The 27,339-nt window shown below is 42.2% G+C and overlaps 1 protein-coding gene across 7 annotated transcripts in view; it reads right to left on the reverse strand.

Moving 5' to 3' along the window:
* LINGO2 (leucine rich repeat and Ig domain containing 2) overlaps positions 1-27,339 on the reverse strand; it is a 532,585-nt gene that overhangs the window by 153,442 nt on the left and 351,804 nt on the right. For 6 of the 7 annotated variants that reach the window (XM_083420023.1, XM_083420019.1, XM_083420018.1 and 3 more), the window contains one exon: positions 10,278-10,437. The gene's annotated coding sequence lies outside the window, so the exon portion shown is untranslated. Of the gene's footprint in view, positions 1-10,277; positions 10,438-13,791; positions 13,923-27,339 lie in introns of those variants that run through there. The other variant, XM_083420022.1, reaches the window with a different exon arrangement.

Raw genomic sequence — 27,339 nt, forward strand, 5'->3', positions numbered from 1 at the left:
TTGCACCCAAGAGGGCTTTCGAACTGCTAGGTTGGCAGGCGTGGGACCGAACAACGGGAGCACACCCCGCCGCGGGGATTCGAACCGCCGACCTCTTGATCGGCAAGCCCTAGGCACTGAGGCTTTAACCCACAGCGCCACCCGCGTCCCCACTAAAAATATGGGGCTTACTAAAAATGTGGCTCTTGCTAAAATATTTATTGTTAATGTTGCTTGTTTATATAAGTGGATAAGTTTAATCTAGATACAAGGTTGTTGTTTTTTTAAAAAATGATTTTTTAAACAAATGATGTTTTATCTGAAAAAATATCTGAATGTAACTTATCATTCTGTTATAAAAATGATTTTTTAAATAAATGATTTACTGTTTTCATTTTTCTCTTTTTTATGTTTCCAAGTGTCTTTTTAATCGATGCAGTAATGCCCAAAGTGATTTCCCCACTGCCAAGAAAAAAATAAATAAAGCAAGCTTTACAAACCCTTTTAGTCATTATTTCCCTTGCCAACTTTTCTTCTGCATGTGGCCATTCACAGCTTTGCAAGAAGAATGGGAAGAGAAGACTAGGGAAAGGACAGCACTTGTTCTGGTGTTCAATGCTTTTCCCCTACAGGGGATGTCTTTCTGACAATCTGCCATTCACACAAAGACCAGAGCTTTCTTCTTCTTCTTCTTCTTGGGGGGGGGGGGGGGAGGTACTCAAGGGTATACAGTACTGGCACTTTTTTTCCAGAAGAAAAGCACTGACACAGAGAACAATCTTAAATACAGTGGTACCTCGGGTTACAGACGCTTCACGTTACAGACGCTTCAGGTTACAGACTCCGCTAACCCAGAAGTAGTACCTCGGGTTAAGAACTTTGCTTCAGAATGAGAACAGAAATCGTGCGGTGGCAGCAGCATGAGGCCCCATTAGCTAAAGTGGTACCACAGGTTAAGAACAGTTTCAGGTTAAGAACGGACCTCCAGAATGAATTAAGTTCTTAACCTGAGGTACCACTGTAATGTGTTCTGTTTCCCGTCCCAAGTAAATATTTCAGTTTTTTGTAAGTCGAAGTTTTGTTACAATGAAGCTGTATTTAATTTTTGCTAAATTAAATAAATAAAAGAGGCTTAAAGTAAAACTGCCTGGGTCAATGGTTACTTGATGACGGGCAGTGAGCAGCTGTAGCAGTAGTAGTACAGTAGTAAACAGCACAAAATAAAGCAACATCTGTTCGCAAGAGACAATCACGCCATCGTCAGATGAGCTAGAAACACACACACACACACGGACATTATTTTCACAAAATGTTATACCAGGCCAAGATCATTCAAATTTAACGAAATGCAAACTGCTATGGACCAAGGTTGCGCAACAGCACAACAATGAACCCCACCCCTGGACTGGACCAAACCGTCCTGAGCAGATGGCTTTTCAAGAAGCCATTTTAAAATTCCCACAATGTCCCTGACAAATGCTGGCTCAAAAAGTCAGCTGTTTCCACCAGGAAAGCCTGTGGACAGGGACTCGTTGATGGCAGGGGCATCAGAGGGCAGCTTGAAGCTGGCTCTGAATAGGACAAAATTGGGTGGGGGGTGGAGATGCATATGATTTTGGCATAAGAACATAGGAAGCTGGACTAAGGAATTTACTCCTGCAAGAAGCAGTGGTGGCCACCAAAAGGATTAGACAACTTCGTGGGAGATATCAATGGTTATTAACCTTAATGGCTATGTTCCTCCACTGCTGGGGGCAGTATACATTTGAATAACAGTTACTGGAGGTGTGGCCACTGGGAGAATATGATGCTGGACTAGATGGGCAAATTCAGCTTGGTAACGGCAATTCATGAAAATAATGTTACTCTTTTTGATTCTCCTAATGGTGGCATGATCACCTCTTTCTTCCATAATGGATTCCTGCATTTTTCACTATTAACAGCAGAGCTATTGATTGCCCATCGCCAAATAGTCACTGCCCCCAGCAGGCCAGCCTCCGTTCTTATGAAGCTGCCTTATACCAACTCTGACCTTTGGCCCATCTAACTCAGTGGCTCTCTGGGGTCTCAGGAAGGAGTCTATCCTAGCCCTACCTGAACCCAACAGGGATTGGACCTGGGACCTTTGGCAGATGACCTACCAATGAGCTACACACCTTCTCTGGTGCTTTTGCAATCATGTGAACTTTGTCATGCAGCCTTGAGCGTGGTTTTAACTATTGGAAAAGCGGCAGACAAATTAAACAATGGTGATGATTTTATAAAGAAAACCTATCCATGTTGCATCTTAAAAAAAACTTCCTCCCTCGACAAGCTGCTCATCTACATAATGCTTTATTTATTTATTTAATTAGTTAATTTAATTTAATTTCATCAAAGTTATTGGTCAACATAATAATGCTGCTTTAAAGGTTCACTGTTGTGGAAGGAACTTTCTGTGTTGCATATCAAGCTTTCCAAAGAGCTGGAATTTAATGATTGATGAAGATGATAAAATGATGGATAGAATGCTAAAGCCTTTTTTTTTTTTTAAAGACCCTTAAGACAAATAAACTTGTGAAGATGCTGACTGCTTTTTAATTGAAACACATTTCAGGAACGAGCTTACAGAATTTCATTTCATCCAAATATTACTGAGGGAGTTCTCAAAGGCATTTTGGGAGTAGATTATTGACCTGGACTGAGTCAATACGGCCCACTGGGCCATATAAGTTTCTTTTAGAGGCACAGATAGCTCACCTTTGTAATCTAAAATACAAACCTGGAAGCAGGAGGGAAAGGAAAAATTACAGGTTGATCCTAAACTGGTTTACCCTGGATTTCAGTGGGATTTATACGTACACAAGCAGGCTCAGCACTACATTACTAATTGTCCTATTATGGCTGCCTTTTCTGGCTTACGTTGTGTTGGACTCTCTGGAAGCAGAAAGCCTTAAGACTTCTGTGACTGAAGCAGAAGTTCCACTATCTCAGCAAACCACATACCTCTTTTATGAAACTGTTCCGTGCTAAGGGCAATGAGAATTTCTATAACATTTCGAGGTTTTGAATAGTTTGTTTTCCTTCCAGCCTCAAGTGTGTAAAGCGACTGTGCACAGAAATCTGATTAAATGTAGCCTACTTTACAGAAATGGGACATGGGTGGCACTGTGGGTTAAACCACAGAGCCTAGGGCTTGCCGATCAGAAGAGCGGTGGTTTGAATCCCTGTGACGGGGTGAGCTCCCATTGCTTGGTCCCTGCTCCTGCCAACCTAACAGTTCGAAAGCACGCCAAAGTGCAAGTAGATAAATAGATTCTGCTCTGGCGGGAAGGTAAACGGCATTTCCGTGCGCTGCTCTGGTTCGCCAGAAGTGGCTTAGTCATGCTGGCCACGTGACCCGGAAGCTGTACGCCGGCTCCCTCGGCCAATAAAGCGAGATGAGCGCCGCAACCCCAGAGTCGGTCACGACTGGACCTAATGGTCAGGGGTCCCTTTACCTTACTTTACAGAAATAAGAGCCTCATCCATTGTTCCACCCACTTCTGCCTCTGGGGCCATTCACTACAGGCACACAACCCCCTAGGAGGAGGTCCATGAGAAAATGCAGCCCTTTGGTTGAAAAAAAATGTTTCCCATCCCTGTCCTAGAGTGTCAAAGCCGCTTTATTTCACTGAAATGCCGTGTGCCAGACTTTTTGACTCTGGTGCATTGTAGGCAAAAAAAGAGGCCACTATCACACAAACATGGCAGCTGCCATGAGTCATCCCTCAGGCTGTGGTTCCCACCAACAGCATGAGTCCTAGAATTTGCCACAACTTCTATCACATGAAGTCCTCATGCCTCAGTGACCTGACCAGCTGTTTCTTTTTGGTTTCCTTCTCTTCTCAGGGCCTCCGGCAACATGACAGTGTCAAGCGTTAAGCTGGTCTTGAGCTGACAAAGTGAGGGATGTCAGACAGAGACATGTCTCTGCAACAACATCAGGCTCTGACTAAAGAGAGAAAGAGCAGGGACAGAGCGAAACCAGGAAGGAAGCTTCCAGTGGGATAGAGAAGGCCAGATACTGCCACCTAGAAAGGCTTTCTGTCAGGCTCACTCACTATTCTGATCAACCAAGAGACCTTGGCTTCCTGTCTTCTTTGCCTTACTCTGCCCTCAGCCTAACAGCAACTGTTTCTAACAGATGGTGCTGGTAAGAGAAGAAGGAGGAGGCAACCAAGCTCAGGGCCTCCTGAACTTGGCCTTTCTCTCAAGCTGCTGGCTATCCAGCTGCCAGCTACTACTGCTCCATCACCTAACTCATAGTGCAGATCACTTTGCTGGAACCAAACTCTTAAAATCTGGACAGTGTTTTAACCTGATGGTAATTGTAGCGAGCGCTCCAGTTGCAGAACAGCCTTTACGAAAGGTGCCATGGACTTTGAAGAAGCACGAACTCAGGACAAAAGGGAGAAATGAGCTAAGAGGAAAGTACATTTGGCAAACCCTCACCGTGATCAACTCCCGCCCAGAAACCTATGTCCCCACTGTGGAAGGACATGTGGATCCAGAATTGGCCTCCATAGTCAATTACGGACACACTGTTAAAACCATATTCATGGAAGACAATATTACTTGGCCATGAGTGATTGCCAGAGAAGAAGGACTTGTAGCACAGAATCAGGAGGGGAAGATTGTTGTTGCGTGTGTATATGCCTGAACCACAATAAAGCAAAGTGATGGAACTATGAATATGATGCATTCTATTAAAGCATCTTCTCTCTTGTTTCCTGCTATCAAAATGCCTGCTCTGTAGACAACAGTTAAGTAATATTTCACTTAGACTTGCATTGCCCTGGATCTTGAAAGACCATAAAATGAAATGGGAAAAAAGAATGATTTCAATCAAGTTATTTTTTTATTTAAAAAAACATTATTTCTGTATTTTTCCAGAAAAGATAGTTATTTTTCAAATATCCTGAGCTGACTCTAACTCTAATGAATGATTTTTTTTTTTTTTTAATACAGGATTGCCAAATCCTGCCACAACCTTAACCTTAAAGAAAAATTGCAGATGCCACTGTCGGTCATAAGAGGAGAAACAGAATGAATGTCAGTTATTATCCAGCAGATAGCAGAGATCACTTTAAAAGCAATAAACTTGGAGGAGCAGATGTGTATCTCAGTGTCTCACATAAATCCCAGAACACAAAGATAAGAACAAGAAAAGAAAACATGCGAGCTTTGAATTTAGGGTCTTGATTTGACCATGTACACCTTTGTTTTGTGATACAAGGGACTTTGCACGCAATGAGAAACCATGGAAAGAAGTGTGCTATATTATGTAAAATCAGGCTTCTTATTTGTATGCTACCACACAAAGGGGATTTTGGAATTAAATAGTGACATTCTTCAATTGCTAATGGAATGAAGCTGTAGTGTGTGTGGCATTTTCAGAACCTATCTAAAAGTTATTCACTTATAGACAGAGGTGGAGCTAGCTGCTCTGGCACCTGGAGCGGTGCACATGCTGTGCACCTGGGGGTGGGGCTAGCTGCCTGCAGGGGTGTGGCTGGCACCCCGGGGGCACTGCCTGCAGTGAGTGTCCCAGGGTGCAGTGCAGCGATGTCACCCCCCCACCAGGGATGACACCCCTAGTGGGCCGCACCCACCACACCCCCATTCTTCTGCCACTGCTTATAGCAGGCGTGTCCAAAGTCCTTTTTTGGGGCCTTCAACAACTTCAATCCTAAAAAAAGGTCAACAACTTTGGTTGGCCCTTTGGTCAGCCCTCACGGCTCTTCACTTCATCAAATCTGGCCCTCCTTGAAAAAAGTTTGGACGCCACTGGCTTATAGAGAACTACCCGCTAAGTATTTTATTTACTTTTACATTCAGTTCACCAGGCAGACTGTTTTCCCTCACCAATATTCCAAAGTAACATGAATAAGATCTAGCATTTATCCAGGGTTTTTATAAAAAGATATATTAACATAAATACTGTAAATGAGAATGAACGCAATAGCCAGCCATACATTTCTGAGCATAAAACACATTCAACACCTGCTGGCACATATTCCAAGATTTGCATCAGGAACACCACACAACCAGGTTTTGGAACTTATTTATAGTCGATCATAACAAAATTCAACATTTACAGCATGCTTCACACTTCTGACAGAACAGTACAGAACTACTCGAACACATTGTCATGAAGCCTTTCCAAGGCCTGCAACTGAAAGCCACTTCATCTGTAAGGCAGAAGCAGATCTCATTTGCCACTGCATGTGTGGCAACTGCTGCCAAAAACGTCTCCCCGAGGAATGTACTAGTAGGTCATAAGTGTTTGTAAACACACCTTGCACAACAATACATTACATTTTGAATTGCACACCTAGGGAGCATGCCTTAAAGAGTTCGTGTGGTAATGCTATGTCACCATCATCTCACAGTTAATAAAGATGTCTGAAATTCCACATTGGATCCAATGGCTCCTATGAATTTTCCAGTGGAGATTAGCGATTCAGGCCACAAATGCAGTCCTAGTGCCTTGCCCAGGTTGGTAGAATGGCCACTTTCGACAGCTCTCCCCAAACAAGTGCAAGATGGAGATAGGCCAGTAAGTACTAGGATAACTTCTTTAAAAGAAGCAGATGCAGAATGATGTGCAAATTTGAGGATATCTGGCAAACTGATTTATCTAAGAGAAGCTCCAATCACTCCAGACAGCAGCAGGTCCAACTTCTCCAAGAGCTTTCGCCCGCCAAACTGGACATGGTTCTTATACACAAATATACCCTTCTGAACTGATAACTACCAGCAAGTCGGCCATGTGCAGAGTACCAATTCAACAAGCCGGCAGAGTGTGCCAATGGAACAGAAAAAGAGCAGGCAGTTCTAGGTAGGGTCAGTCCCCTTGCTGACAGTATAATGCAGTTCCACAGCTCATAGGTTACATACAGTTCTAATATATAGTCTTTCCAGCTGCACACTTTTGCAGGGTTCCAACACAGACTAGGCTATGACCAAGGGCATGGGCCAACAGCAAACTTGCTTGAAACACAAGTGCATTTATACTTTAGATTGTGCTTAGTCATTCTCAGATGCTTGCTGACTCACTCTCACATGCTTAGCTAGTTGCAAGTGCAGGACAAACACACTCAAAATTAACCAGCACACCTAACAGAACCCTTTCTTGCCCTTTTTTCCGCATGCATAGACCCCTTATACATCAACATGATATCCAATCAAGAACCAAAACCTCAATGCCTCCAGTTTACGCACTGGACAAAGTGAAACCATTTTTATCAGCAAAGCAGATGGCAAATACATCACAGTGGAGAGATGAAACCTTTGGAGTGGAGACAACAGAGCTTTCCTGCTGGCTTTTTCTGTAGTGTCTGCATTCTCCTTTAAGGATGCATGCAAAACTATTAATGGTGAGGTGGGAGGGAATTCACAGGGCACAATTCACCAAAGTTCAGCACATTTAAGTCTCATTCATGTCTATGGGTGTAGCGCTTCCATTAGGGATTTTGTGGCTGGATCATGCCCATAGTAATTCCACTGTCTTTCAAAATTGTTTGTATTTAATGAAGACTTCTGGATCACAGGTAAAATCACATTCCCAGGGCTCTTTAAAGAATTAATATATGGTATATTAGAAGACTGACAAAGATATGTGGCAACTGCAGCAATCTGTTGGTTTAATCATCGACAGTGCAATAGTCAGGAAAAACCCCCACAGAATTTGGCAGCACAACACAAGGCATTTGTTAAGAAGCAGAAAGTATTTATAAATAGAACTCTAATATAAAAAGCAGTTGGTATTTCTCAGCATAAGCACAAAGGAAGCATAAGAAGCCCCCCCTTTTTTTTAACGAGCAGAACATGAAAGGTGCAAGTCGTGGGTTATGAAAAGAAAAAATTGAATACGATTTAAATGCTGATTTGCCAAAGGGTTCATTTCATACCCGCCCCCCTAGTTTGATTTCATTATAACGTCATGTGCTGTTATGCTAAAAAGGATAATTCCAGCATACTGCAGACACCAGGTTGTTTTTTAATAATAATAATAATAATAATAATAATAATAATAATAATAATAATAATAACAATATCACACAAATGAAAGGAGTCCCAAAGCAATTTATGTAAAGTATGATACTAATAAAATAGCCCTAAAAACAATCCAAAGATGATAAAAGGGTCTGGAAGGCATGTCTCTATCTGGGGGTCAAGGGGCCATAGTACCCTTCCAAGTGGTGGCCCTGAAGGGCTCACCCTAATTTGAAATATGTCAGACCCACTATTCAGGGTTCATCAACCCTCTTGTCAACCAGCAGAAGGATTGCTTGTTATTTGATACATTCCCAATGCCTTCGCCAAAACCTAATTACACCTGAAATTTAAAAAATTGTGATCTATTTCAGCACAATACTGAGGTCCTGAGTCTCATTTCTACCTTGAGTAGCCCTGCACCTGGGCCCCATGTTTCCTGCACCTGGGCCCAAGGGGCGCTGGATCCTGGGGGCAGTGGCATTTTACCCCCCCCCCCCAGTTTTTAAGGAGGGAGCTGAGCCCCCTCAATATCCTTCGGCGATGTCGGCCTCAGTTGCAGCGCCAATGCTGGGCCCGCAATAGACCGATCCCGCTAACCTTTTTTCAGTGCTACCATTGATCTGTCTTATAATGCATGATCAGAAAGAGATAATTTAGTAGCAACAAATGGGGAAATATTGTCCATTTGCTGTACATCACTGCTTCAGGGGACATAAAACAATAATTACACCAAGAGGCAGCTTTATAAACCTCATTACAAGTCTATCATGCGTGTCCTCTGACTTCAAGATAAAATTATTCAGTTGAGTGTATTTGTCTCTGATATGTTCACCAAGGCAGTGCTGCATATGTGACACTTTGTTATTATGGAGGGTGCTTCTGATGGAGGAAAAATCGTCAAGCTGATGTCTGGAATAAGGCAACACATAATTTGAGAGGAAAACACATTGATTCTGTTGCCATTACTGAGAGGGGGGGGGGCTGGGCGGGAGGGGGGGGAAGGCTGCTGAGAAAAGCCTTCTCTGAATTTGCCACCCTGGTCTCAGATAGTGAATTGGGAGGGCATTTCAGGGATGTTCGGGGATGGGAGGAAAATATATGCAGAGGTTTGCAGTGGAAAGCTGCATGTTTATTTTAAATGTGTGCTGAATGGAGGTGGCTTGACTTTCATGTTCTTTTTCCTTGGGAGGTGAAAGCGACATGGTTTGGCCTGCAAGAGCTCTTTCGGTACCCAGTTCCCTATTGGGAGTGGTTTGCCAGTTCCTTCTCCAATGTCTTTTTAGATTTGGCTAAATAATGCCCTGTCCACTCTAAATACTGCCTATGTACTTACGTATATGCATTTTAATATTTCCATAATAAACTCAGGTTTCCCAGCTCATTTGTAATCCTCTCTCCTTTACACCAGAACTGTAGGTTAAAGATCCAAATGTGGCATTCATATATACCTGTGTAATACATTACAGGTATAGACAAGGACACCTGGTAACACTTTGATTCTTGGAATCTTAGAAATTTTCTGAAATATCCTCATCATGAAATCACGAAACCCTTCCGGTTTTCAAAGCGCTTTCCCCTGCCCCATGGAATAAAAACTGATAAATGTTTAACATTGTGGTGCTATAAAAACCATGCTTATTTGAAAGTGACCTCAGGATTTCTCTTGTGGAATGTTTTAATATTTGAGGGCAAGGAGATGGCAGAGAATGGAGCGAGAGGCACTGACAAGGGAGAACATAAGAGAAATTGGTACCTTTCAATTTTACGAGAGAGGAAAGAACGCTATTCGGTAATAGTGAATCTGAAATTGAAATGTGCTTTTCGCATCTGTGTTTGTACAAAGGCGGTTTGACGAGGATATAAAAAGAACACAAATGTGATTGCTTCTGCAAGTATTCTAACCTGGCAAATCTAATACTTTTTTTTTTAAATGGCTAAGCGAGTATTTACCTTGTCATCGCCTGAGTGAGACAGTAAATATAATGTCTGTCTGCTCCATTCTGCCATTCTGGGTTATGTGATTAATTTTATTATACCTTTTTATGTGTGTTTTCTTTTTAACCTTTGTGCAGCTCAAGAAGAGAAGGATCCATTAAACTACACATGCTTGTCTGAGATCTCACAGTAAAAGAACAACAACTTTTATGTCAAGCCATCTGCTGCACCGATACAGTAAAGAAACTGAAAAACAATATGCAACGGAATCACTAGCCGAAGTTACTTTCTTTAAAGCCTTATGAAGATACCACAAAGGCAACAAGTACCATGGGCCTTACCTGTTATACTGTCTTTAAAAGTCCGGTCCTTGTTGCTGACCATACAAAGCTCTTGGCCACTGGTTAAAATCAAAGTGGAGTATTCGATCATGATAATCCCAATGCGTCATGGATGACAGACTGTCTCATGGCACCACGTTCCAGCTGCTTGAAACAAACCCTGCAAAACAACAACAATGGCAACAAAACATGACATACGTATTTCATTTTAATTGAAACATAGCGAACCATATCCAAAGACGAGGAGGCACCCCACTTAATCAATAAGAGCATCATAAAGAAGGCAAAAAGATATATTGATACATCAAAGCTTTGTGGAACACATAAAGGCATTTTATTCTGTGTAGATGCTACTTGTTACAGTTCTATTAAAAATGTAAGGATTAATTAAAAATTATCATTAAAAGCGAATGCTCCACCAGGATTCTCTTGCAAGAACAGAGCTCCTCTGGAGATCTCCTGCTGAAGTAAAGTAAAGCAAAGTTTGTTTTAAAGAGTTGAGATCTAAGAAGCAGGTCTCAGTTAGAGAGAGGGGTACAGCTTTTCAAAATGTTCCCTTACACATTGCCAGCTAATAAAAAAATATTTTGTGAGCATACAATAAAACGATTCAAGATTCTAGCACTGAGTATAGCTTTAAATTCAAGGACATTAAAATCAAGGACAAACACTTCCAAAGTGTCTGAGCATTGATATGAGAGAGCAGCAGCACCCACTGCAGTTTGGGAAATGTAGCTGTTCAAGTATGTGCATACCTGTCAGTGTCCAAACTGCTCATATCTATCCAATTCACTTACTTGCACTGCTCTGTGTGAACTGCAGTCATGCAGCACACAGAAAACAAAACAAATTTGGGCTTTGCAGAGGACTCAGATGATGACTACAAAGGTGCCATGCATTAAAACTAAATTTAATGAAAGATTAAATGTTAGGCATTGGGAAATGATCACACTGTAACATTGGTAAATAAATAACATATGCATATTGAAATAAAAAGCATATGCACATTGAACTGTTGCTGAACTCACAAAACTACTAGGTGTTTCTGAGCAATAACACAAAGTTGCATACATTGTGTAAAATTACATAAAATGTGGATACACTGAAATTTGTCTAACTGTAGCAGCATGGGTAGGCAAACTAAGGCCTTCTAAATCTGGCCTGGGGACAGTTCGGGAATCAGCGTGTTTTTACATGAGTTGAATGTGTCCTTTTATTTAAAATGCACCACTGGGTTATTTGTGGGGCATAGGAATTTGTTCACCCCCCCAAAAAAAATAGTCTGGCCACCCACAAGGTGACAGTAGACGGGCCCCCTGCTGAAAAGGTTTGCTGACCCCTATATCAAAATAAATTTATTCATGTTATGACTTAGAGGAAAGGTAAAAGAGATCCTTACACTTCAAATACATATCTAGTTAAAGTAAAGCCATGTATTATATTGAATATAAATGAGGGGGAAAACTTTTCTTGATATATGGCTTGTAGCACAACTATGATAATGGATGAGGACATTATTACAATTTGTTATTTGTAAGAAAATTTATTAGGTTTCCAAAGCAGTTCTAAAAATTTAAATTGGACACGTTGTTCACACATATAGCTTAAATTAGTAAACAGAGGGGTGAAGAAAGCTTCAGCCCTTTCAATGACACCGTAAAAAGCTTAAGCAATCAGTCAGAACAGGCTATCGCATGAAATTACAATCCAGAGACATACAGCTTTAAGAAATCATAATTCACTTTTGCCAGTTTATCAGATACTGAAATGTTCAGCTCTCAGTCCATGGACTTAACATGATGTCTGGTGTAATGTAGGTGGGCGTGGCTTGGAGGAAATGACCTCATTGGCCAAATTAGGACTACTGCTGGCCAATTAGGACCTTTGCAAGGCAAAGGTCACACACTGTTGATAAAGAGGTCAAACATTACACCATTTCTTTAGGTTGATCGGAGGCATATGAACACCGGATCTCTGATGTTTCCTTTCTGCAAATGTGGCAAAACACGGCAACTATTACTGAGTGACTTCACGGGGGAAACAGTTCATTATCTGTACTTATTTTCCACTTACTGTTTCTTAAATTTTTTCGTGGAAGACATAACCAAGAGAGAACTATAAATCAAAGCAAAAGCAATCATGGACGTTTTTGCACAGCGTGAGTTACATAGATTGCAAAATCGTAAACAGAGTAATATCTGCTAGGAAACTACCAAAAGTCTGTTTGTAAACAAGAAAATGCTTCTTTCTTTCATTGGGCAAATTATTACTCGCAAGAGTGGAAAGAAAATATGCATCATAGTTCAAGGGAGCCAAAATTTCTCAGAAGACAACCCTGAACATAAACTTATGTAGAGTCTTCCTAAAACACTATCATTGGGGACTGTGGTTGAATATATGGAGTAAAACATTCCAGGGAGCCACCACATAAAAAGTCCCTGTCCCTTGTATTCAGCAGCCTGAATACCTATTAACTGTGCACAGCTCTACGCAGTCATTCCTTCACATGAGTAGCCACCCTCTTTCTGGGCATTTTCCAGACCTCACCCTCAAAAGATGACATCTCTTAAGAGTTGGATCAGATGTAAAAGGAACTAGGTTTTCTAAGCTAATGGATATATGCACCCATTGATCATGGGTATTATCCTAAATTCTCATGACTAGATTGTATCAAATGGAATGTTGCAGTGTTCCATTTTAAAACCCAGGTATCCACAAATGACATCAAACCCAGGTAGAAAGAAAAATGGAGTATGGGAATATGGAGGGGTGAGAATGCACGTGTTCCCATAGCTCACCTCCAATCCCTACTTCTAGTTCCAGTTTGACATCTGAACAAGTTTCTGATCAATGCCCTCCACCCCACTCCCTTACACTAACAGCTAAAACCATATCAGATTTTTGGGTAATCCTTTGAAGAGCATTCCCGTATTTCACCAATAATGGCTTAAGTGTACCATGGGTCCTTCTCCCCCATCAAAAATGCTACACATGAAAACATTTCATTCTGCATAAGAATTGTACCATATTGGATGTCTGTCTTCACTGAACTGTGGTTACACACTGCATAACATTTCCACCTGATCTAGCTGCCTTTTTTGAAGTCATAGAAGCCTATCTGACCAATCAAATAACCGAGATGGAGTAAGCACAGCTTGTGGATGTTAGCCAGAAATGAAATGAACCACCCTATCCAGCCACCCCCCTTCCAGGTGATGGATATTTCTTCACTTGTATCAACAAAAGTTAACAGCACATCAATTATAACACTAAAATATTATGTAAGAACTTGCAGCTAGTTCCATGCATAGGATGATAAAAGATGGTGTCTCGAATTCTCTTTGAGGTCTGAAGCCTTTTCTTACCTTAAAACCTATCAGAAAAGTATTCTAAACGAACACAAATGCACACATACTGAAGTTCATCTTTGCCTATTAGCTTACTGCCAGGCTTGAGCTCAGCAGAAGCAAACTGATGAGTTTTCCTTTCTCAAAATAATCCTTGTGATACATACGGTTTGGTTTCAAGGCCTGCTATTTCCAGCTGACCATGAGACGTTGTAGAATACAGAGGCTTTTTCGGTCCATGCAAAAAGCAAATATCTTGCAGCTAGCAGTGTAATATTTCAAAGCAACTGTTCCACACAGCAAACAGCAACATGCTGTTTTACTTCCTTTCCGGCACCAGAAGTTGCTGCAGTAGTTAACCAAGGAAGCTATTGTTTCCAAATAAATGGTGAGTCATTTTTCTGTCATCCATTAAATCACCAAGTCATACTCATTGTATGGGGCTTAAACTCCTCATACATGGGGACATGGGGGAATAGAAAGTTGGTACTTCTGTTGATTACTCAGTGCCTGAATCATTCTTAAGTAGACTGGACAAAGCACATGAGAGTTTGCTATCTGGAACAGTCTTGCGTTCATGCACTCATGTGCTAAAGACAACGTGAAGAGAGAGACTGTACAGAAGTGTTTATACGCTAATGCTAGAAGTCTCCAAGCCAAGATGGATGAATGCTTGGTCTTAGAGGATGTTTTTGATAGAGTGAGCATAACAGAAACCTGGTGGAAAGAAGGGAACCAGTAGGACTTGATTATCTAAGGATATAGACTCTGTAGGAAGAACAGAGAAGGGCAGCAGATAAGGAGAAGGGAGGTGGTGTTAACTATGTATGTCAAAGAAGGCCTTGAGTCCAGCAAGATAGAAATCCAAAAAGAGGCAGGCTCCTCCACAGAATTGTTGTGGGTGGCTATACTGGGCCCCAAGAGTACTTTAGTGCTGGAAACATGCTATTGTCCCCCTGATAAAAATGCTTGGGGAGATCTTGAGATGAAGACTTAAATCAAGGAAACATCCAAATGAGAAAATTTAGACCAAAAATTTAGACTGAAAATTTATCCAGTTGACCAGAAGCGGCTTAGTCATGCTGGCCACATGACCCAGAAAAACTGTCTGCAGACAAACACCAGCTCACTCAGCCTGTAAAGCAAGATGAGCGCTGCAATCCCAGAGTCGTCTGCAACTAGACTTAACTGTCAGGGGTCCTTTACCTTTTACCCATCCCCCAATGATATGAGAAACCTGGAAGTTTTCCAAAGGAATGTGGCCTTCAGATTTACAAAGGTTCCCCAGCCCTAGTATACACTACCAAGACTTCCAGGTGTGAAGTGATTCCCATGGCTTGCTATCCTGGTAATTGACACATAACCACATGTTTCTTTAGAAATGTTAAGAACTTTACCTACTAGAAATGTTTAGAAAACTTGTTATCACCACACAAATATTTATCATCATCATCATTATCTACATGGAGGTACGAAGCCATCAAGTACCCCGGACAACCTATACATGAAAATAACTCAACATTCTGTTGCTATTGTTACTGAGCCTGTTTATTTTATTACATTGTAAACTACACAAAGTTGCTGTTGGTACATATTATGTGTGTCAAGTTGTTCTGTAACACTAATTGTACATCTCACTATGTTCATCCATGTTATTTGTTTTACGTGTTTCTCATTTTAAAAAAATCTTAGTAGGAAGCCCCGTTGCCTGGATTTCTTTTTATTAAAAAACCCCAACAACTTCACAAGTCCCTTAAGTCAACACAAGCCCTACAAGAATATACTGTAGGAAAGTTTTACTTGTAAAAAAACAAAACAAAATCCGGACAGGTCTCATTTTATTTTGCGGCCAAAACATTAGGAGGATGTATAACGCAGGGATTCAGAATCTGGTGAAATATGAGCATATCTGTTGAGCTATGGCAGAAATTAATCTTTGTTATGCTCTCAGATCCAAGCAAACTACTTCCCAAAAACCAAACCTAGAAGGAATCTTATTTCCTGTTGTCTCCCCTATTTTCTATTTTCCTATTTTCTCTCTGGAGTTCGTAAGACAATGAAATCACTTTAGACTGAGAATTGTTTTAACTTCTTTGTTACTGAAAAGAATCTTCTAGCCTCTAACTACTTATTCATCCCCAGGCTAGCTTTCTACTTTTTCTCTCCCTTTCTTTCCAGGACCCCTTTATGGAAACTGCTGGGAACTTCAGAAACATCTGTAAAACAGGGGAGGGGGAAGACTTCTCTCCTCTTCACCTGGGAAGGGTGCTTGTGTGTCAGGGACTGGCTGGACACTGATGAGTGATGGCTGGATACTGATGAGGGGGCACCGGGCGAAGAGGGGTTGGAGACTGACTTGGAAAAGGGGATCGGTAATCTTGGGAAGCCTGTAACAGCCAGGAGACAAGAGTCAGAGACAGGAGAAGCTGCAGGATTGGAAAGTGCAGAAGAACAGGTGCAACAGCAACAACAACCCAAGTGAGAGTTTACGAATATACCTAATGGGAAAGAATGGGCAGATCTTATGTGCATCTATCACATACAATTCATAGCTGACAACCGTCCCTTATTTGATGGGAAAGTCCCTTATCCCAGTGCTGTGTCCCACTGCTGTCCCTTATTGAGGATGTCCCTTAAATTTCCCAGGTTTCAAAGGAAGCAGCTCCTCTCCCTCCCTCCCTGCCGGCCAGGGAGAAGGGAGGCTCCAACTGTGTTGCTTGGCTGCGTTGCTCACCCAATAAGGAGTCTAAGAACGACTAGGGGGTGGAGCTTGCATCCCTTGTGCCGATCAAATCGGCCGCGTTGCCTGGGGACTTGCCTTTGCTCAGCGCTTCCCAGCAGAGAGGTGACGGTGGTTTTCCTTGCTGCATCCCCTTTGCCGGGTTGCTGCGCTGTGGGAACCACCGCTTGAGGCTTTGTTTGGCTGCTTTCTGCCTTTGGCTTGGAGGGGCTCAGAAGTTGAACATACCTGTGCTGGGAAAATCCCTTATTTTGGCTGCTGATCCCTTATTTTTGAGGCTGCTGGCCCCTTATTTTCAAATCTGTAAGTTGACAGCTATGATACAATTTCTAATATGTTCAAAATTGGGAACATAGTTTCCATTGCCTGCCTACATTCAGGATAATGGTACAGTGGTACCTTGGTTCTCGAATGACTTAGTTGTCGAACAAATCGGCTCCCAAATGCAGCAAACCCTGAAGTGAGGGTTTCTGATTTGCTCCTGCAGCCAAGAAGCTCCTGCAGCAAATCGGAAGCCATGCCTTGGTTTTTGAACGGTTTCAGGAGTTGAACGGAATCCCGGAATGTATTATGTTTGAGAACCAAGGTGACACTGTATTGTTACTCAGTTACGGCAATGAGATTGCCCTCCTGCGCCCAGTTATGCATTCTTAATCGCATTGAGTTAATGGAACTTGAGGGTAAATTATTTATTGTCCATTGGATTGGTGCTCAAGGCTTCTGTTTCTTGCTAATCTCATCCATCTGGGGGCTTGACATAGTCATGCTTTGGTCTTGGACCTACAGCTGTTTTGAAGAAAGTTATAGTAGTCAGCAAGCAAGCTTCAGATATACTTCTTCACACAAGTCAAGGTCAAGCAGCAAGTGAGAAGGGAGTGTATTTTGCAATTGCTTAGCAACATAGGTCTCAGACGGAAGTGATGGGGCTCCTTTATACTCAGTTTCTCTAAATCTCTGTGTTCTAATCCCAAACCATGCAATTTGGTACTGTCAACCCAAACAGTAGCAGCCTCTCAGAGACTCAGACAGAAGGGTAGCATAAACTGGTCTTGAATACTTTAATTGGAGGCACCAGGGATTGAACCAGACACATCTCCCAGCTTCTGCACTCTGAATTTGAAGGCTACAATTGCAGCTTCAACTAGGAACGCCAGAGGAATCCAATCTTTGCTAAATCTAGCTAACCTCCTGGCCTCATGTGCTGACTGAAACTTAGTTATCCTCCAAATTTTGTACTTCCCAAATGTTCTGATGCAAGTTTCAGATGAAAACGGTCTCAAAATATGTTATCCAACCCATATTTTGAGAGAAAATTTAGATACATTTTGAGAGTACTTGTTTAGAACAGCATATTTCATTATTACTATATTTAAACATAGGGTTTCATGCATATTTTTTTCTTTGAAATTTCTTAGCAGATTAGTGTGGAATCCGAATGGAATGGATTTATGGATTATTATATGCAAGGCTGGCATAGATAAGATAAAAGACTGATTCATCCATCCTTAAGCTATAAAATATCATGGTCCAGGATTCAGATATAGGTTTAATAAACACCTATTCAGATGAGGAGAAACGAGTGAAGGCACTTAAATGATTGTTCATCCTGGCCCTCATATGAAGGAGTCACATGAGAACACATCTATTAGAATCTTGCACAGAAACACTCCACCCCATCAATCGCTCATTCCTGTCACATTTTCCATTCTGATGACGACAATGAATTAGTTTTTTGTTTCTCCCCTCTTCTTAAGGGTGCACAGGGCAGCAACATATATACTGCTTGATTGTAACGAAACCTCTAAGTGGTTTACAAGAAATATTATAATTGTCATTTTTTTAAAAAAATAAAAAACAAGTATTTATTATCTGAGACTCTGTCTCAGCCTCTTCCTGCTCACCAAACTCTGTTGCCTCCTCAGCTTCCAACACCTCCTCCCCCAGTCTGCTCCCTCTTCTTCCTCTGACTACACATGGTCATCCCACCGCCAATCTGAGCCTTCTTCCCTTGCGGGTTCCCTTAGCTCAGGCATAGGCAAACTCGGCCTTCCAGATGTTTTGGGACTGCAACTCCCATCCTCCCCGACCACTGGTCCTGTTTGCTAGGGATGATGGGAGTTGTAGTCCCAAAACATATGGAAAGCTGAGTTTGCCTATGCCTGTCTTAGCTAGTGTCTCTCTCTCTCCCTCACCTCCTCTGCATCCAGCCAGTCTGTGACAATCAACCTCTCTGAGAAAGTGAGATATATGAGAAAGTGAGATCTAATGAACCCTACAGCCCCTAGGATGCACTCATAGGGACCATAGCATTGCAACATTGAAAAAAAATATTTAAAGACACATTTTCATGCAGATTTAAAATCATGGACTAATGCAGAAACAGAATGGTCTGATGAATGAGAATGTGTGAAAATTAAATGGACCAGAAATAGAAGGAGTTGGCCATCCCTAGGGCCAAGTCATGCACTATAGATAATACAAAAAGAACTAGTAAATTATGCATTGTATAAAGGGGGGGAATGTATTTGCTGTCATTAATTCCCTAAATGGATAATTTCAGGGTGATATGAGGGAAAATTAATAATTTTAATTGATTCTTACATAGTAAATGTGTGCTGTTGTGAACCGTGAAAGAACAAGCCACATTCCAGGCATTTTCAAATAATCCAGAGGCGGCATTTGCTTCACTGAGCACAATGGGAAGATCACCATATCTCAAAGAGTTAGTTGCACTATCTATAAAAACTGAAATTCCCCGAACTCCTCAACTGAAAACAATTAGCGGTGTAATAATGAAGGCATGCTTTTCACAATTACTATGGGATAATCACCAGGCTTGTTTTGTGACTGATGAAGAAAGATGCTGAATGGAAATTTAATCACTGGTTTCCTATCCTAGAGTGAGATGCCTAACGAGATCACATAATTACAGCCAAATGGATTTATATCTTTGGCTGATGCACAGTCATGATTACCTAAGGAAGGAAGCAGAATTTCATAAATCCAAAAATCAATAAGGGATGCTTTCAACATGTAAAGACAGATTTGTACATGATGCCTTGGGAAAGCATAAACATACTGCTCAGAGAATCAGCCCTGTTATGCTGGGAGGAGAAGACAAATTGTCATGCATACATGCATTTATATGTCTATAAATGGTGGTGCAGGGAGCAATATGCATTAAAAAAATGAGGTTGACATATGCTATGTAAACTAGGGGTGCACACTGGCCCCCAAGATTTGTCTTGTACTTATGCTTTAAAAAACCCCCACAGTTGCTGTGCTCTGTCTGCTTCGATCTGTGATTGGTTAATAAGCCACTCTGTGTAAAACAAAGCCATATGTTGCTCTTCCACTCTTATGGGGAATCTGAAAAAACAGCTACAGCCTTTTACCCTTTCAACAGCAGTAGGTGAAATTGACAGGACCAGTGCTCCTTTCAGAGTGGATTACACCTGCCAGATTGAAGGTCCAGGATTTTTGTGTGTGCAGGAAGGAAAAGGGATTCATTTTCTCTGCAATCCATATTAGGGCTGGCAAACTGGCACCAGCCACTTGGTTTTCGCCTACCTCTTGGTAATCACCACAACTTTTTAAGGTCTGGCAGTTAGGCACTGGAATAGGGGTGTGTGGGGGAGGGCAGGTGTGGCCATCACTTGGCCCTCCATGCGTAAGGGTATTCCGTTAAAGGAATCCGGGGTGTGTGGATCTTGTTTGAATCATGGGGAGGGGCTAGGGCCATGCCACGACCCCAGCGGGAACTCAGGGGGGCTCAAGTCGATCCGTATCGACAGGGCTCCTCCTACATGTGATTTACCCTTCCAGACTTCCTGCAAGGCGGGCAGGAGTCAGATATAGTCTGTTGATGTCACTGCCTAAGCCAATACCGCTCACATTCTGTAACCAATAAAGTTGTGGCCTAAATTTTGCCCATGAACATTAACCTAAATTCTGTGTTCTTGTGTCTTTATTTTCCTGGGGGTGGCTTGGGGGTCATGAAGTGCAAAAGGGTTCATTTTTCTCTGCAATCCATATTAGGGCAATACCTTTATTAGGCCAACAAGAACTCAAAACAAGAACAACGACAAAACCATATTAATTTAACATTTTTAGGGAGGACTAAGAGTGTGTCTTTTTCGCTTTCTTAAAATAAGTGAGAAGTGGTCATGTTGCGTGTATTCCTGCTTGCACATTTTTTATATATTTAAAGAAAAAAGCCTTAGCAGCTGAGCTTTCAGAGGATGCTTATGTCAGGAAAGGACACCCTCCAAAAGCCATATCAAAGTGGGTCTGTCCTTAATGCTGTCTGCAGAGTTCCATATCTGGCCTATGCCTGGTTCTCTTCCCAGTTTAATCGACCTTTGTTGGCTACTGATTGTTGGGATGAAACCATGAAAGGCAAGCAGGACAAGATGGTGAGATACAGTATATGGATCATGGCCACTGGCAGAGGAAGAGGAGTGCGGGGGGAGTGCACCGCCCCCGGCAGCGCGATCCTGGCAGGTTGTCATCGCAGCTGCCCCCGCCCCACCCCCAGGACACGTGCCAGCCCCGCCCCCGCCCCCGCCTGCTCTCTGCCCCCCCAGTGCTGGAGCATGAAGCTCCGCCACTGATCATGGCCTCCAGTTTTACAGGTTAGTTTTACAGGTTAGAATTCATTGTACTGATTTATGTTGTTCTCATGGCCTGCTTCCAGACTCCCCATAGGCCTTTAATGTCTCTTGGAAAGCAAGAGTTGGAAACACACGCACTAATAGCATCTGTCTTCAAGGGTGTCCAGATGGGGTGTATTAAAAAAAGAAGAAGCACAATGCAGGTGCATAAGAATAGTGCAAATATAAAGTGTGCTCACCTTGGGTGATGCCGTGAATGAAAACACACACACACACACACACACACACACACACACATATATATAGTAAAGGTACCCCTGCCCGTATAGGCCAGTCGTGTCTGACTCTAGGGTTGCGCGCTCATCTCGCTCAAGAGGCCGGGAGCTGGCGCCGTCCGAAGACACTTCCGGGTCACGTGGCCAGCATGACAAAGCTGCAGCTGGTGAGCCAGCACCAGCGCCGCACACGGAAACACCGTTTACCTTCCCAATATAAAGCGGTACCTATTTATCTAGTTGCACTTAGGGGTGCTTTCAAACTGCTAGGTGGGCAGGAGCTGGGACCGAACGACGGGAGCTCACCCCACCGCGGGGATTCGAACCGCTGACCTTACGATCAGCAAGTCCTAGGCACTGAGGTTTTACCCACAGCGCCACCCGCGTCCATATATATATATATATATATGCAGGTTTTGGTGTCCTCGGGTGTCTTCCCGTGTAAAAGTTGGGGTGTCTAGGCGACGTTTCGACGAGGTCTCACTCGTCATCTTCAGGCTGGTGCTTTCGGCTTCTTGTTACTGGAACAGAGCAGGATCTCAGTGTTTGAGTTCCTATAAATACTGTTGAGGAGGTGTGGTGTATAGCCTCCAATGTTCTGGGCAGAGAGGAGGTTCCCAGGCTAGTGTGCCTTTTCTTCTTTTGTTCCTTAATTACTTGAGGGGTATCTTGAGTGATTTCTTGAGTGATTTCCTGAATCCCACTTAGGTGGGTCATTAGGTGTGGATTAGTTGCTAAAGCCTTCGTGTCTTGAACTCTTGAACTTTGTGAAGAGTTTTTCTGAGAAGATGGCTGTACTGCACTTGGTTGTGCTCTGGCTTGGCTTCGTGTATAGGGGCGAGCTGTGGTTTTGTGGCCTGTGCCAGCCAGATCTGTGTAGGGATTGCAGGGGGGTGCAGCATCCGGAGGTGCCACCCTGGTTTGGCTACTGGATGGTGTCTGTAATTTATCTGTGGAGAGGGTCTGGGTTTGGGTCTGGTGTGGTTGATTGGTGATGGCGTTCTGTGTGCCTCTGGATCTGGTGTCAGATTTTGTGGGGAGGGCTAATTTCCAGATGTCTGGCAAGCGGGATGTGTCGTCACTTCCTCTCTTTTCCAACACATGAAAGAAACAGGACACGAAATTAATTTTGCAGATTCCAAATTGCTCTTTAACATGGAACATCACCACAAGAGAATAATCATGGAAGCCATCGAGATAGAGAAACACCCTCACAACATGAACAAGCGTGACGACACATCCCGCTTGCCAGACATCTGGAAATTAGCCCTCCCCACAAAATCTGACACCAGATCCAGAGGCACACAGAACGCCATCACCAATCAACCACACCAGACCCAAACCCAGACCCTCTCCACAGATAAATTACAGACACCATCCAGTAGCCAAACCAGGGTGGCACCTCCGGATGCTGCACCCCCCTGCAATCCCTACACAGATCTGGCTGGCACAGGCCACAAAACCACAGCTCGCCCCTATACACGAAGCCAAGCCAGAGCACAACCAAGTGCAGTACAGCCATCTTCTCAGAAAAACTCTTCACAAAGTTCAAGAGTTCAAGACACGAAGGCTTTAGCAACTAATCCACACCTAATGACCCACCTAAGTGGGATTCAGGAAATCACTCAAGAAATCACTCAAGATACCCCTCAAGTAATTAAGGAACAAAAGAAGAAAAGGCACACTAGCCTGGGAACCTCCTCTCTGCCCAGAACATTGGAGGCTATACACCACACCTCCTCAACAGTATTTATAGGAACTCAAACACTGAGATCCTGCTCTGTTCCAGTAACAAGAAGCCGAAAGCACCAGCCTGAAGATGACGAGTGAGACCTCGTCGAAACGTCGCCTAGACACCCCAACTTTTACACGGGAAGACACCCGAGGACACCAAAACCTGCATTCCTGTACCCGTGAAAATCTACGAAAGCATATATATATATATATATATATATATATATATGAATGATATTAAAATAATGACAATTAATCTAAAGTCTAAAGATGCAGACTACAATCTCACGGGATGTGTGCATAATACTGCATTGTTGCAAGTCACCTTAAACACACACATTGGGCAGGCTAATCTATTCTTTAAGCTGCCTTCCATTATCACAGCCAAGATTTTTGTTGCTGCTATGAACGGACTTGGACCATCATTTGCAACAGAAATTCTGTTTTAGAGACAGCTGCTCCCATCTTAATTTCTGGCTTGCGAACTGGAAAGCCATGCCAAAGTCTGCCTCCCAATGGCACAGGAGACCATGATGTGTGAAACTAAGCACTTTGCTTTCTGTAGTTCCCTGCCCCTGCCATGGGCTACGTTGGGTTGGAGAGTATCTTCTGCTTAGGAATTATACAAATCCATGAACACAACACTTGCTTGCTTGCTGCCCTCCACCCTATTGCTCTTTGGGTCAGTTGGAAAACAAGGGTTCTGCATCGCATCGGGTGCTAACGTAAGTAGAAATGGGCATTCCAATTTAGACAGCTACCCTCCAACTCTTGAAGAGTTATACGGATGGTGAGGGGTAAGGGAAATCATGCCTAAATAGACTTCTGAGAGATAGGAAAGGGCGATTTTTTTTGTTGGAAAATCATTTAAATGCAAGCCTAGTCTCAGCGGACAAATTCACAAGGGTATTATCACTCAGTGACTTTGATGTCATGTAGTTACTCATGCAATACTAGTAACAGAGATCCATGTTGCCTGAGTTCACCTCAAATATCACTCCCTTTAGAGGCATCACATACATCCATGGCTATTTGTTGAGCCGCATCACAGGAAATGGCCATCATGTCTGAAAAGACCATCAAAATTCTGAACCTCTTGGAGGTTCAGAAGCAGGTCCTAACACTGCTATCCACCAATCTCAGTGAGAGAGACAAATGTGTGCTCTGAAAATAGAAGAGGCACTTTACAGGAGAGGGAGAGGAGGACCACAGGCAGTGCATAAGGAGGGTCTAAGGTTCTGGCTGTAGCATCTCTGGTTGAAATGATCAGCAGGTAGCAGATGATCTGAAAGCCTCCAGAGAGCTGCTGCTGGACAAAGGAGACAACCCTGGGCTAAATGGACAAATAGGCAGGCACGTTCCTATGTTTTACATGCCCTTCCCAAATCTTTGCCAGTATCCCAAAAGTTGTAGAAATTTTACAAATAGTTAATAATCTGAAAGCAATATTATTAAAATCTAGTGACAATAAATTTGTGGGGAAATGAAGGTGTATGTATTTATGGATCTGCCAAATGCTTAAAAAAATATGTTTAGGGGTACTCTAATTTTGATTCAAGAAAATCACCATTTTATAGTTCAAATCAGGAAAAATAAATACAGTAAATGGACAATAGTACAAAGATTCACAAAAGGTTTAGGAGTATGCATCCCCCCCAGAAAAAAGCACTTGATCTGCCTATGCACTGATGAAGCAGGTATGGGGGCAGTATAAGCTGATAGCAGACTTAAATTTGACCATTAAACAAGATTATTTTGTTTACAACTCACTCAGGTAGTATATCTAAAACATCTGTGGGGAACTTCTGACCTATGGGTTGAATTTGGCCAAAGCCACTCCTACCTGCCCTATATGAAGAGATGTGAATCTGCTATTTAGGTCCAAATGTATTTAAATTATTATTATTATTATTATTATTATTATTATTATTATTATTATTATTAAAATTTATATACCATCCTGTACCTGAAGATCTCAGGGTGGTTCATTTATGTATATTATTATTATTATTATTATTATTATTATTATTCAAACTTTATCATGAAGTTAAAATAACAATCTGAAAGGAAATAGGAAATAAAGAAGAAGAAAATTGTACTAACAAAACTACAGTTCGCAGACATTACCTCACAAAATAAATTACATTCTTGAGAGATGGCACAATGAATTAGATGCTACAACAAAACCTGACCAGATACCAAGGGAATACAAAACAAATGCTATGAATACCAAACAAAGCCAACGTGCCTTTGGAACTTGCTCTCGTGGGAACTGAGCCTTCCTCTCCCCAGATGCCTTATAGGAGCATTTCCCCCACTCCCAGAGCCGCTGCTCTGCTGCCAAAGGCACCAAGGGTACACAAAGCGAGGCTTGCCCAGAAGGCACCGTTTTGTCAACCCCTGGAAGTGGGGAGGAAGGAGGCAAGCAGAGAGAAAGCCCCAGTTGTGAGTGTATGGTTGAAATCACCTTTGTTAACTGTGCGTAAGGTTTACTGTATTCTATTTCAGAACTTTTATAATTTGCCTTTCACCTGAAGGTCCCAGAACAAAGAATGCATCCGTAGCAAACCAAAATGACAACAATACACTAAATAAGATATGACACCGGCAATATAGTTGTTCAGAAAATTGCAAACAGTAAAACCACGAAAGTAGCAGCAGTGAAAATATTCCCGTAATGCTTAGTTCGCTCTTTGGAGAATGAGATTTGCCCTTCTCTTCCAGGAACTTCAGCCTAATTTTCTTTAAAAAAATAAATAAATCTCAAACCACACCGACAAATACGTAACGTAACAAAATAAAACCCTAAAATTGGCTCCAACCTTAAAACATCAGCAAGGAAATAATCCTACAGAGTCCTGTTATACAGATCAAATGTCCCTTAGCCTTATTGGTGATAAATTTCTGGAAGACGTGAGTGAAGAGGTACATCTACAATATCTGATGAAACAGGAGTAGATATGATGGATGTACATCCAGGACAGTTCTGCGGGGAGGGTGCCACCACGGAGGGGGCATCACCCAGCAGCAGCACTCAGTGGTTGGACTGCTCTATTAACTATTTGGAACCTGAACTTGGAAATTGATAGGCAGGCATGATTAGCCAGAAACCCACCAAGTGGCTTTACACAAGCAACTGTTCCCATAATCCATTTGTATAAAGGGCACACAGAGGTCCTACAAAGGTGAAAGTGATTAAGACTGCAAGGCTCTGTGCACGGAAAAAGTGTGACGCCAAAATTGCTTGGAAATGTTTAATGTTTGATGTATTACAGTATTTTAATATTTTTTTGGAAGCCGCCCAGAGTGGCTGGGGAGGCTCAGCTAGATGGGCGGGGTATAAATAAATACTAATAATAATTATTATTGGAAAGACGAACAACCTATTTCTAGAAGGGTTTTGCCTGTTGCTGGAATATATTAAGTTGTTCAGATCAGAACTCATTTGACGTCTGCAGAATTTTGATTTTTTGTGTGTGGGGGGTTATGATATTTTAGGTTTAATTACTTTAATTTGGTTTAATTACCATAGGTTTAATTAACATCCTTATTATGTTTGTATAGTTTCTTTCATTAGTCTACACATCTTTTAAATAAATGATGGAAGATTGCAATAAATACACCATTTCCTGCTGGTAGTCCACTATATTTTGATTACGATTATGATTTCCAACACGGATATGATTATTTGAATGCCCTTGTGTATAATATACAAGGTAATATTATAGTCTAAGGTCCTGATCAGTATGAATGCTATTCACGTAAGGTCATCCTACATTCAAAAACAGAGCTGTGAACTCCCCAAGGTCTGGATGACTGTGACTTTAGCATATTCAATAGAAACACAACACAACTTTCATCACATGTTTGGAATTCCATAGAGGACCTATGATTTTACCTAGGGCATAACTGTGCTGAAACAGACTTGGAAAGTACCAAAAGCTTCAACAAAAGAAACTTTCAGCACTGGTACCTTACTCTTTGTGCCACAACAACTGCTTGCAGGTGGATAAATGTCTAGCTCAAGCCTTCCTCCTCCATACCACCACCTGATAGTGGCAGGAACAAAGACTGCAGCCAATCAGCACAGCAGGATCTGGTGACCTGGGAGATGTCCCAAGCCTGGAACCACAACATGAGCAGTATGTCACCAGAATAGTCACAAAAATTCCCACGACTTGCCACTGACACCTTCACTGTGTATCTTCATTGCACAGCCTCATATCTTTGTCGTCTTAGTCATGTTCAACTCTCTGTGACCCCATGAACCAGAGCATGCCTTGGAAACTCTCACTTTCTTCTCAAAGCTTCTCCTTTTTTATGTCCATGGAGTTTTATTTGCGAAATACTGGA

Source organism: Podarcis tiliguerta, assembly GCF_965153285.1.
Source record: "Podarcis tiliguerta genome assembly, chromosome: 17".
NCBI classification, from domain to species: domain Eukaryota; kingdom Metazoa; phylum Chordata; class Lepidosauria; order Squamata; family Lacertidae; genus Podarcis; species Podarcis tiliguerta.